Below are 12,298 nucleotides of genomic sequence, written 5' to 3'. Positions count from 1 at the left end.
TTTTGTTTGCCATTAAGGCCGTACGAAGGGTTTCACCATTGATATCCACAGGAATACATGATCGACTCGTAGTGCATAGTACCCATTCACAACCGACAACATCTCATCCGCCATGTTTGTTTCTCTGCTGCGGTTTTGATTAATGGGATTTTATGGTATGGTAAACCAGGAGGTTGATGGGTGGACCCCGGGGTAGAGGGCAGTCTAACCTAGGCCAGGCCTATCTGCCTGGAGCCCCCGCGGTAGCCTACTGGTGGAGGTTAGGCAGTAGGCAGCAACAGACGACTATTGGAGATAAATTCCAATGCGGATTGCGAACCAATAGACTGTAACTTCTATACAATAACAAGAGATAGGCAGAGAGGGATTAAAATAGTTAAACCACTAGTTGGATCAAGAAAAAACAAGCAATTTACAAAAGGCGTTGACTATTCTATCTTGCGCCATCGCTGCGTGGACAGTTATTGCATCCAAAGCACTCAATACAGTATTCTCCCTGCTGTGCTTGTTTAGAAACACAAGTTAAAAGATTAACGCTGAAGGACACAGCCTGAATCAGGGTCAGCAGAACGCACTGAGCTATCAGACAATTAAATACGAAAGACCGATCAAAGTTGTCACTACTCTATTATTAAATCCCTCAACTGTACAACAAAAAAATAAATATATATGTTGTTGCCTGTCATTCATTTCCTCTCAAAAGGTAATTGAAAAGACTATTCAAAATCCCATAATACAAAATACTTATACGAATTAATGAACAAATAAATAATATCATTAATTAGGCTAATGATTTATATTTTAAGTTGTATAGGGCCGATAGAAAACACACACACACACACACACACACACACACACACACACGCACGCACACACACACACACACACACACACTGTTTAAGGCTCTATCATGCACATGTGGATAATGGGTTGATATTCTGAGAGCAGAGCAGTTACTAGCTTCAGTAAAATACATTTGAATCTATATATAGGCTAGTTTTCATTGGTGCTTGTGGGAAACAATTGTGTCAATTACAAATCACAAAAAAAACTTTGATATAAAATAAATCCGTCTGCTATTAATTCCCAGTGGCCTAGTGGTTTATCACACTGCGTCTCAGTGCAAGAGGCGTCACAGCAGTACCTGGTTCGAATCCAGGTTACAGCGTCGAATTTTAAAATGAACATGCAAAACATGGGAACTGTTTCTGAGGCACATAGTCGCGGGTTCCAACAGCCATAGTGAGGCATAACCCTCGAACCCTCTGCATCGCTCCACATAGGTATAGGCTATATAATATTGTCTATAAATACTTCACCAATACTCCCGAGTGGCGCAGCAGTCTAAGACACTGCATTTCAGTGCAATAGGGGTCATTAAAGTACATGGGTCGAATCCAGGCTGTATCATCCGGCCGTGATTGGGCGGCGCACAAGTGGCCCAGCATCGTCCGAGTTTGACCGGGGAAGGCTCTCATTGTAAATAAGACTTTGTTCTTAACTGACTTGTCTGTTAAATAACAATAAAATAAATAAAACATTGACACACATTTAGTTTCTCGATCTTATTGTAAAATTCTGCATTTATTTCAATGGGAGATTTCCGGGAGATTTCGTGTTAGGCGAGCATAAATAACTTTGGACCACACTGACTATAATCAATAGGCAAATGCTGCCGGTGTTAACCCGTCCCATGCAGTCTGATAAAGTCTGATCCTACACATCGTGAATACCAGAAATCACATAGCCTATCCTTTGCCCAAGTTCCGATATGCATTTTGCGCACTTAATTGTCCAAATTACCAATAGTGTTATTTTACCAATAGTCTTTGGAATAGTAATAGGCCTAGGCTTACTTTCAACACTTCTATTAGGCCTATTTCATTATTTTCCATAGGTAAATGCAGCCAGACCAAAGTAGGACTATGTGATCGTACAGCACTAGGCCCTAGTTGACCATGTACAGCAGAAATCCACAACTGATTTGGTAATGCAGGGTGTTGCATCAACGCCTGAATCAAATGAACCAACTACTAAATAATGGTAATTCCATCGACGAATTTGATTAGCTCAACAATTGAAATAATTATATTATTAAAAGTAGAATTATTTTCAAATGAATAGATGTTGAGCTATTGAAATCACCAAATCATGTTGCTATAGCAAGAAAGAAATAGCACTGCTGCTTTAGTCACTATACAAATCCAACACTGCCACCCACGCATGATGATGCTGAAGCCTGTACTTCAACTTCTAAAAAGCCTACACATTATTGGAGAATAGGTGTAGGTGAAAACCAGTGAAAATGCAGTTGACCTCTTCACATCTATAGCTCTATATTGGCGACCCGTTACCCTGCATTTCAACCCTGCTACGGTAACGGCTTGGAGAGTCTTCTGGAGGTGAGGGATATGTTTTTTTAATTACACTCACGCTCATATTATAATGAGCTAGTCTTTTAAAAACGTACTATATAGAGTTGCATGTGTGTGTGTGTGTGTGTGTGTGCGCGCGTGCGTGCGTGCGTGTGTGTGTGTGTGTGTGACCTATATAACCTCCTGCATAAGCGAAAGCTCGAGGACCCTGGCATTTGTACCAGCCTGCCCCGTTGAACCAGACGAATGTATAAACTAAACCGCTACACCACGAACCATCATTACACCGATAGAAACTCAACCTCTCTCAGAACAAACGTTTTCACTTCAGTCCGTATAATTCAAAGACCGTATAAGTGAAATACCCATAGCTTTTATTGTCTCACTGACAATGGTGGTTATTTACTTAACCGACGGGTGTCTGTTTTACAACGCTGATTTATGTAAACACGCTGGTTGGTCTCCATTGACAGAACAGCAGTGTTAGCAGCCATGATAACAGAGGTGTGATCATAACAGCACATCTCCTATTCGCTTACATATGAGACTGACTGCCTGAAGCCTGCCTTTTTTTAAATGCAATTTCAACTTTAAGCAGAAAACTATCTTAACTTTATTAGAAAAGTTAGTGGCGTGGAAATGTGTTTGTGGTTTAATGTGCAGGACACAATGCGTCCCAGATCGAAGCACGCCTCATTCTGATTTTTGAAGACTTTTGCATTAATTTTTTAAAATCCCATTATTCACTTTAATTACTATAGTGTAATAAAAGTTTTTCTTTGGCACTTTGTTGAAAAATCAACCCTTGACTCCTCACATTTCACAGTTCTCCCGTGGAAGGAGTTATTGAGTATATATTTGCTTATACTGTCATACTATTCTTAAAGTTGTCAGTGACATGTTACAGCACACAGTATTTCTATTGTGTGATTCCATAGAGCTGCATCATGTCGTTCATCTGAGGCCAGAGAGATGCTGTGGACTGCCCAGCAAGGTCACCCGTGAGACAAATCAGTATTCGACGTCCATCCATGTCTGAGGACATAAGGAGATGACGTAAAAACCAGCCACTAGAGGCAAAAGTGAGCGCTATTAGTTTGAAGTAGGTTTTCTATTTTGCTGTGTGAACGCATGGCGGATTGGGGTAAACGTCCGCCTCTGCAGCCAATGGTTGATTGTTCGACTAAAACGATATAAAGTTGTTTTTGTTTCTGAGATTTTGTTTTAAGCCGATCCTAAATTTGAAGTTCGAGAAACAGATGAGACTGTGAGAGCTGAAAGACTGTCTACCCTGTACACATTTCTGCTGTGGCGAGAGAGACCAACAATAAATTTGAAAACAAATCCAATTTGAATAAACTCCCATATATATTAGGTGAAATACCATAGTGTGCCATCACTGCAGCAAGCATAAAATATGCTTATTTCTCTTCCCATAGCCTAGTCCACAATCCAGTAAACATGGTTGCCTGATCATCCTCCTCCTTCTGCGGTAAACCTTAACCTCTCCACCGCGCTATATTTATTTCCGTTAGAGAAAGCTTGAAAAGTATCCATTAATGGGTTTATGACAGGCCTATAGAATAACGTATTCTATAGTCAATCGCTGGTGAAGGCCGAAACGCCTAGGGCATACTGCAATCACAGGTGAAGGCTGAAACGCCTGGTTCAAACTGCAAGTGAAACTGACTATTTTCCTTATTTTGCCTGTGATGCACTGTTAATATAATGACAACATATTCAATGAGCATAGGCCTATTGTATCTAATTTTAAATTCACTATGCCTAATTTTAAAGGATAAACGTGCGGAGGTAATATTAGTTTTCATTAGTCACATTTTAAAATATATAGCCTGTTCACAGTTATGTTGGAAATAACCATAGCTCTTAATGTGATTTCAATGAAGGTTTTATAATGAGCTATTTCAGTCCAATACAAACAGGCCTCGAACAAAATTGGAGAGAATAATGTCATGAGAAGTAGTCCAAATGATGTAACATATTTCAAATTATATAACAACGCATGGATGCATGCATCAAAAGACACAAAAGGCCTCCAGCGTGAAGCTGAACGCTTGCTCGCATATTGCAGCCAATGAGTTCATGAAGCCAACTTATCTAGGGCATATTTCAAAGGCGCCTGTATTCGTCTGGTTAAAATGACGTGATCCAAAGACATTTGTGAAATCATGTTGGTTTCAGAAGCACCCCAAGCCTTCAGCAATATCCTCGACAGGTTGCAGGGAGAGGCTTTTCCTGATCGCGAGGGAGCGGGGCTGCATATGGGGCTCGTTGGTCGAGGGGGTAACCGTCTGGCAGAGGGTTTGAGCCTGGTCATGGAGCCCAGCGCGATTTTAAAGCTTCTTATGCGGAGAGGACAAGGAACAAGTCAGGAAAATAGTCTAGACTGAGCTGCAGATTTGCCTATATTCAATCTTTAAATAGACGTATACCTGTAGGCCTATATTTGAAGTGTATACTGTTTGATAGAACGGACCTTGTAAAATAATTAGGCCTATATATGAAGAACAAAACTATGAAGAACATCCCCCCTAGGAAAATAAATGAAAATATAATGTCAAGTCAAGAAGCCACTGCTTTATTACAAGTGCATGTTTGTGTAGGTCAGGACATGGACATTTGAAAATGCAAATGTGTTAAGCCTAAACTCCATGCAAAACGTCAGCCTCATGATTCAGCACAAAATCCGCATAAAACTGCTGTAGGCCTATTCTGCACTAATCTCTTAAAGCTTCGGCTATACATATATCCAGGTGCTGAGAGATCCCATAAGGGCCTATAGCCTAGGGTGTATTTAGATAGTTAAGCATAAATAAAACGAGTTAACATTTATGAGGATATGCTTAGACTGCCCAATGCAGCCCTTATAATCTCAATATCAAATAATTTCTGGGTAAGAATGAAGTACTTTACTGTGATTGTTTTCAATCAACATGGTCAAATGTTTTTTTTTTAAATAGCTCCTTAGCAAGAGCAGTTTCTCAAGTAAGAATTTGTCTAGGACTGTCTCGGAGGGGTCTGAGTGGTGAGAGGAAAACTAAAAAACGATTTGTTTTTGGCAGAGAGTTTTGTAACTCTATTTCTTATTGGTATATTAACCAATTTAAAGGCCAAAACTCAATCCCACCAAAACAAGTTGAAATGTCAGGTGTTTTTTCAAATAGCTCTTACACTAAAATAAAATTATCAGAATTTTCCCAATTCCACAGTATTATTCCAACCTCATAGTGTGGAAATGTATATAAAACAGAGGATAAATCACGTTTTTGACTGCACTGGGCCTTTAAGTATAATTAGGTTTAATTAGCCTAAGTATATACCTGCATTCATATTCAATGTATACCTTTTTATCATTAAGTTTCAGGGCTTTGTATTTATACAGCTACATGTAGTCTATTTATATTGGCAATGAATACAATAGCAGGGTCACCCATAGGTTAATAATTTTTAACAAACATTTTACTACTATAAACTAGTGTTGCTTATGAAAGTTACAGCCGTGGAAAAAAGGGCTGCCTCGCGTCTTCTCCGAACAATCCCATTTCTGAATACCTCTGAAGCGGATTGGCCTCGAGTGACCTCCTTCGGGGTTAAAAGACTGATTTCACAACAACCCCAAACAGGCATAAACTAAAGGCTAACATACCAATCTATGGGCTTAGTAGTCCATGTTTTTATTCTAATTACTTATAATTATTATTCATATTATTGAAGAATTGTTGAAGGTATAGACTATTGTTCTCATTTTACCTATCTGAATTTATAGTTTAAATTCCTCTAGTGCATTTCTAATCCTTTTACACGAATGAGAGGACTCGCTTATTTTAAACTATAGCTTCAGAACAGCTGTTCAACAACTGATTTAAATGTCCAATTTATAGCAGCTGAAATTATTATAGTGATTTCTCAAGTATTTCTCCTCTCTTGAAGCGCCACGGTCGATGAGTCTATGTTTATCTTGATTATAGCTGAAATTCTATATAACAGGGATGCGATCAACCATTTTATTTATTTAGGCTAAATCACCGTATTTACCAAAAAAAGTCGGCAACAATTGTCAATGTTTGTCATTGACATCGTAACATATAGGCTATAGAATTTACAGAAAAAAATTATGATGTTGCACAGAGGGATAGGCCTACATCAAATCACACTAAACTGCCCTGTGATGTTTGGAATCACTTATGCCAGATGACTTAAGGTTATAGGTAGTAAGATCTATTGAGTAGGAAGGAAGATCTATTGAGGCTCAATATAAACCAAGTTAAATATGTCCAGAATTGTTGTTCATAATTGCCTTTGAAATATAAATGAGGTATAGACCTAGGCTAGGCTACAAAACATTCATATTATTATATACATTGTTATGTAGATCAACAGCAGCTACATACAATATTCCTAAACAGAATCCACTGAACTGGTGTAGCCTAATCCACCGGTTCTATTTTGACTACCTTCCATTGGATAAAAGGATAAAACGTAAACATTTGAATCGACAAATAGCCTAAATACAAAAAAGTATGTCGCTCCATTCTGCATTCTAAAATGACAGCTCAAACACGAGCATTCTCGTCATTGATAAACGCCATTGTTTGTCCGATAGGCTGTGGACGTGGCCGCGCCCGCATGCCCGCCTGCGGGGATTTATTAGGAACAATCTCGTCCAGCGGTGACCTTTGGCCCCTCATACCACGGAATCAGGCTCCGCGGTATGCGCTGGGTGAATGGCACGAACACACCAACGAATAGGCCTATATAGCTACACACATTCTATTGATCTATAGCAAAACAAATGATTAGCTCATATTTATTCATTAATTCATAGCAACAAATAGGCTAGCCTAGGTCTAACATTAGGAAACATTTCCAAAGCAACGTCCAAATCATGGACACAATCTTGCCACAATCCCTTCATTTTGAGATTAATTATATTTTATTAGGCATACTTTATATCTTGATTTTTTCTTAGTTAATAACTGAGTTGTTGAAAAGTAATTGACGTCAATTCATCACCTTTGGAATGAGCATACAGTGAGGCCTGAAAAGGAGTGTCACGGAAAAGGGTAGGCTATTGAACACGAAAGAAAAGGAGAAACATGAAAATGTAATTTCTCTGCCTAGCAGATTTGTGAGAAAAGAGAGATGCTACATATAACTCATAGAAGCCAAACACTTACTAGTGCAGCAGGCTGATACTGTATGTCAAATACATTTTTAATTGTAAAAGCTCCCTTTTTTAACTTTAAAAGTTATATTTCTTAATAAACACAATAGGACCATTGACTGTCTGGTTCTCCTATATTCTACCACTCAGGTTTCAGCCAACTTTTGGACCACTTCTTTAAATTGGGTATTTGGGTCTGGAAGAAAGGGGAAAAGCAAGGGATTCAGTCCGCATTGTATTTAACCCTTAAGGGAACGCGATGCCTATACCTGTTGTGAAGCAACGGCCATTCAACCCACCTCGTTTACGCTCCACGAAATCAAACAGGAGTTATATGAATTAAATAAATCCTTATAATACCACGTGACTTGACCCTCCCGGCGTCCCGGTTTTGATAAGATCTGCACGTCACGGTGGATGGTGAGGTTTGGTTTGATTGGATCTTGTTTGGAGGGTAATCCGACTCGGACCCAAACGCCTTGGGACACGGAGCGTCAACGGACGAAGTCGAACAGTTTATAGGCCCAATACTTCAAATATGTGGAACTTCAAAATATGTAGGAAGCTACCTTTGCTTTTGCTGGAATGAAATATGGTTAACGAAATATCCATGGATCATAATGCATACAGGTTACGCCTGCTGAAAATAAATCAAGCCCTTTTGTGAAGGTACCCAGAGCGTATAATTCTCATCCACACGTCAAACTATACAGGCTATTCTTTGATGTATTCCCGAAACAGGCTGATGGTGGGAGGTGTCTGAAGCCAATCAAGCAATTATCATGTTAGAAAAAATATAGCCTATGATATCAATTCAGGAACTAGCTAGTGAAGAACGTATTCCTTTTGGAGGTTGTGTTGACAGATTTTATTATCGAAACGTGTTAAGTTAAGTCAAAATGTAGGCCTAATTATTTCCCAGTTCTATGAAAGCAATTGAATATTCATCAGTAAAACATCAAATCGGTCAGCAGTCAGGGATGTGATGTAAAAAAGGCTGGTCCATTGAGATGATTTTTGAAATAAGACAATCTGATTCCTTAATTAAGATAGTGCACTTTGGTTGACACCTTGAAATGTTCCAGTGCCACCTCAACTACCTCATTGGTCCTTTACTAGCTTGGCCATTTAAATTAATTTGGCTTATTTTATAAATACATATTTTACTGATTCAATAGGCAAGCCTATCCGCAACATATGCTTACTACATTTTCTCAAGTTATATAATAGCATAAACAAAACAAAAGCTTGATACCAACATGTTTACGCTTTTGCAGACTAGTTTAGGTTACTTGTGGTTTCGTGTTGCCTATGCATATGCATACAGTAGCTGTAACGTTTTCATAAACAACGTGTAGGGCTTACAGTTTCAATTTATTACAATTCTATTTTTGTTCTATGTGCATAGCTTTGATCTACTGGCTACCCCCCCCCCCCACACACACACACACACTATAGCAGTCCTGTCTTCTGTATGAAAAACAAACAAAAAAAGGCATTCTGCTTTATTAGCGATTTAGTCCTAAATCATCATATTATGGTAGTGTTTGGCATTGGTAAATCATTTGATTCATCCTAATTGAATAAGCAGGCATATCAGGTGTATAAATAAATCTGTGAAACAAAGGATGGCATGCTGACAAACAATAAGAATAGGGAGAAACCTGGCTTCACAATTATTACCCATATCAAAACCAGATATATCACGACTAAGTTACAGATTCATTTGCATATCATTAAATTGTTTGTTTGAGCAGATTCTTTGAGACTTCATATTACCTGAAGGCATATTGTTCCCATGCTATATGGGGTGTGACATTCTGCAATTGTGTTCTAGAAAATACTCTGTAATGTGGTCAGTCCTTTATATGAAACATTAGAAATGAATTATTTAGGAAAATTATGGATGACTAAAATAACTATTAAAAATAAAACTGCATTGACAATTTCTTAGTTACATGGTCAATTAATTCAGTTAATACTGATAAAAGTTCATACAATTCTACTCAAACGTACACATTCTGAAATATGTTAATATATTTTTCATTCATTTAAAAGATAAAAAAAAACCTCGTTATCATGCCTAGTTTTGTCACCTTAGAAAGGGTGACAGATGCATAGTGTCACGTGTTTAAAACAGGCCTACATTCTTGTTTTCAAAATACTTGGCATTACATTACAACACTTTAATGGGATATCAGCTGTTACACGTTCTCGGTGCAACGTAAACAACGCTTACATAAGGCAGTAATAAAATGTTTCTCCGCGAGAGAGAGAACTGTTCTGCTGTGCTCGGAGCAGTGGCGTTATAGAAGGCTACACCGAGAATATGCATCTCTCTGCGTGCGTGCTGCACTCTGCCCCACTAGACAAGGTTTGTTTTGTGAGCCTTGGTGGGCTGATAATTAACTGATTATATAATATTGTATAATACAAAATAAAAAACAGCAAGGACAACGAATTGCCTAAAGGCTAAATTATTTGGACTTGATTTTGTCTGCGGTTAGACTATTCGTTGGTTTTCGCCTATGTCGTATACGGGGTGTTAATTCTATTAAAAATTGATTTTTTAACAGTGAGGATAAAATTAGGCTTCCACTCGGAAATTAAACACACAGATATTCCCCAGTCCCTAGTAGGCGATGACACAATCTACGAGCGCCCCCTCCCGGCCACACAAGGTTGTAACGCGCACTCTTAAAGGGGATGTCAGGGATACCAGAAATGAAATTTAAGGTGGAACGGGGGAGATACAGGCGCATTTCACAAGGAATCCATAGAGCGGTGAGAAAGTTGGTGTTGGTATCATGTTTCTTGCTATTTATTGTTTTATACCGACACATTGACATTTGTAATATTGCCGGGTTTGAGTAGGCAGTGCGCATTACCTGCTGATGGATTTGAAACTATTCAAGCTTCAATCTTGGGTCTATAAATAATGAACTGCTCACAGGTGCATGGCAGGACATTAGATGCTAAATGATGCGCAGAAGTGATCCCCTATGCCAGGGTCCCCCAACTGGCAGCCTGCGTGCCGAATTTGGCCCGCTGGTTGTTTCATTTGGCCCACCAAGTTTACTGAGAAAAAAATACATATATTTTTTCATTCCATTGAACATAGACTAAAAACACCAGGAAATCAGCTCCAAGTGATTTGAATGTAATAAATCTATTCCCAAGTATTCCCACGCATAATAGAGAGGCACGTGATCGTATACAAATGTAAGCAAGGTTTGAAATTATGTTTTAGTAAAAAAAAAAAAAATGTTTTCCCCAACAATATATGTTTAGTATTCTTGCGGTCAGTTTGTAGTTTACAAATTATTTGTAATTATGTTCCGGCCCAACCATCCGCTCAGCAAAAAAATCGGCCTGCGGCTGAATCTAGTTGATGATCCACGCCCTATGCTATCCCGTCCGTCACTATCAATAACAGAAACAACACCAAGGCCAGCCAGAGGCAATTGAGAAATGTAAGGCTCTATGCATAAACGTAATCTCAGTCACTATTTCCTTTTTCTATGTGATTTTCCTCTTGTCTATTTAGCTGGCTAGCCTATACTCTCCACCAAAACGGTCATATAGGTTATTATGGAAGCTATTGGTAATGTATGCTAAGGGCGGCAGGTAGCCTAGTGGTTAGAGCCTTGGGACAGTAACAGAAAGGTTGCTGGATGGAATACAGCTGACAAGGCAAAAAATCTGTCGTTCTGCCCCTGAACAAGGCAGCTAACCCGCTGTTCCCAGGTAGGCCGTCATTGTGAATAAGACTTTGTTCTTAACTTGCCTAATTAAACAAAAAAAAGAAGACAAATAGGCCTATTCAAAATAAACTCACCACAGAATTCGAAATAACTGTGTAGGCATAAAAGCAGGAGAAGAATACCGGACTCTAATAGGATTAACGAAATAACATTACGAATGTTTTTGTTGTTGTAAAAAGTAGCCTACACACAGGCTTTCTAAAGGGGGTCACAATTACAAAAACAGTCTATCAAGAAGCCAAATGGGTTCTTCGGCTATCCCCACCCTGTGAATAAGCTTTTTACTATTATTATTATTTTTTTTACAGAAGGTTCTACGTGGAATCAAAAAGGGTTCTACCTGGAACCAAAGGGGTTCTCCTATAGGGACAGCCGGATAACCAATTTGTAAACCTTTTTCTTAGAGTGTATGATAGCCAGTGTATGTGTGTGTGTATATATATATATATATACACACACACACATCTCACATCACACACACCTCTAATTGCTGGCTATCTGAATAGCGTGTTACTGGTGTTAATTGACACAGCGTTCTCTCTCACATCAGACTTTCAACTCCGGTTCCCTCCGCTGCTCTGGGGTTGACTCAACCACCGGGACAGTTTACCTGCGTATGGACGCTGGATTAAACGTGTGTGATGCAGGATTTGGGCTCAACACAAGTCACAATCAATTCAATTAGCTAAATTAAATGAATTTACTCAGATCCAGCCTACCTAGACCAATGACTAACTGGAGATATGAGTTCTCTTTTCTTTTGGGGGCTATTCACTTACCGTAGCAAATGAGCAAAACTGTATGAGCCTTGATTTATTTTGAAGAATTAGCCAAGAACACTTTTGACAAAAAAGGAATAAATTATACTTAATTCCTAAATAAATAAATACAAATCAAAACGAACTATTGTGAACATTAGCACGTATATTTCGTTTTTGCATGTCCCTGTATCTGATCCTGATATTTATGCCGCA

The sequence above is a fragment of the Oncorhynchus mykiss genome, chromosome 11 (genome assembly GCF_057628025.1).
Source record: "Oncorhynchus mykiss isolate SJ-2025 chromosome 11, ASM5762802v1, whole genome shotgun sequence".
In the NCBI taxonomy this organism is placed as follows: domain Eukaryota; kingdom Metazoa; phylum Chordata; class Actinopteri; order Salmoniformes; family Salmonidae; genus Oncorhynchus; species Oncorhynchus mykiss.
This window is presented reverse-complemented; position numbering follows the sequence as displayed.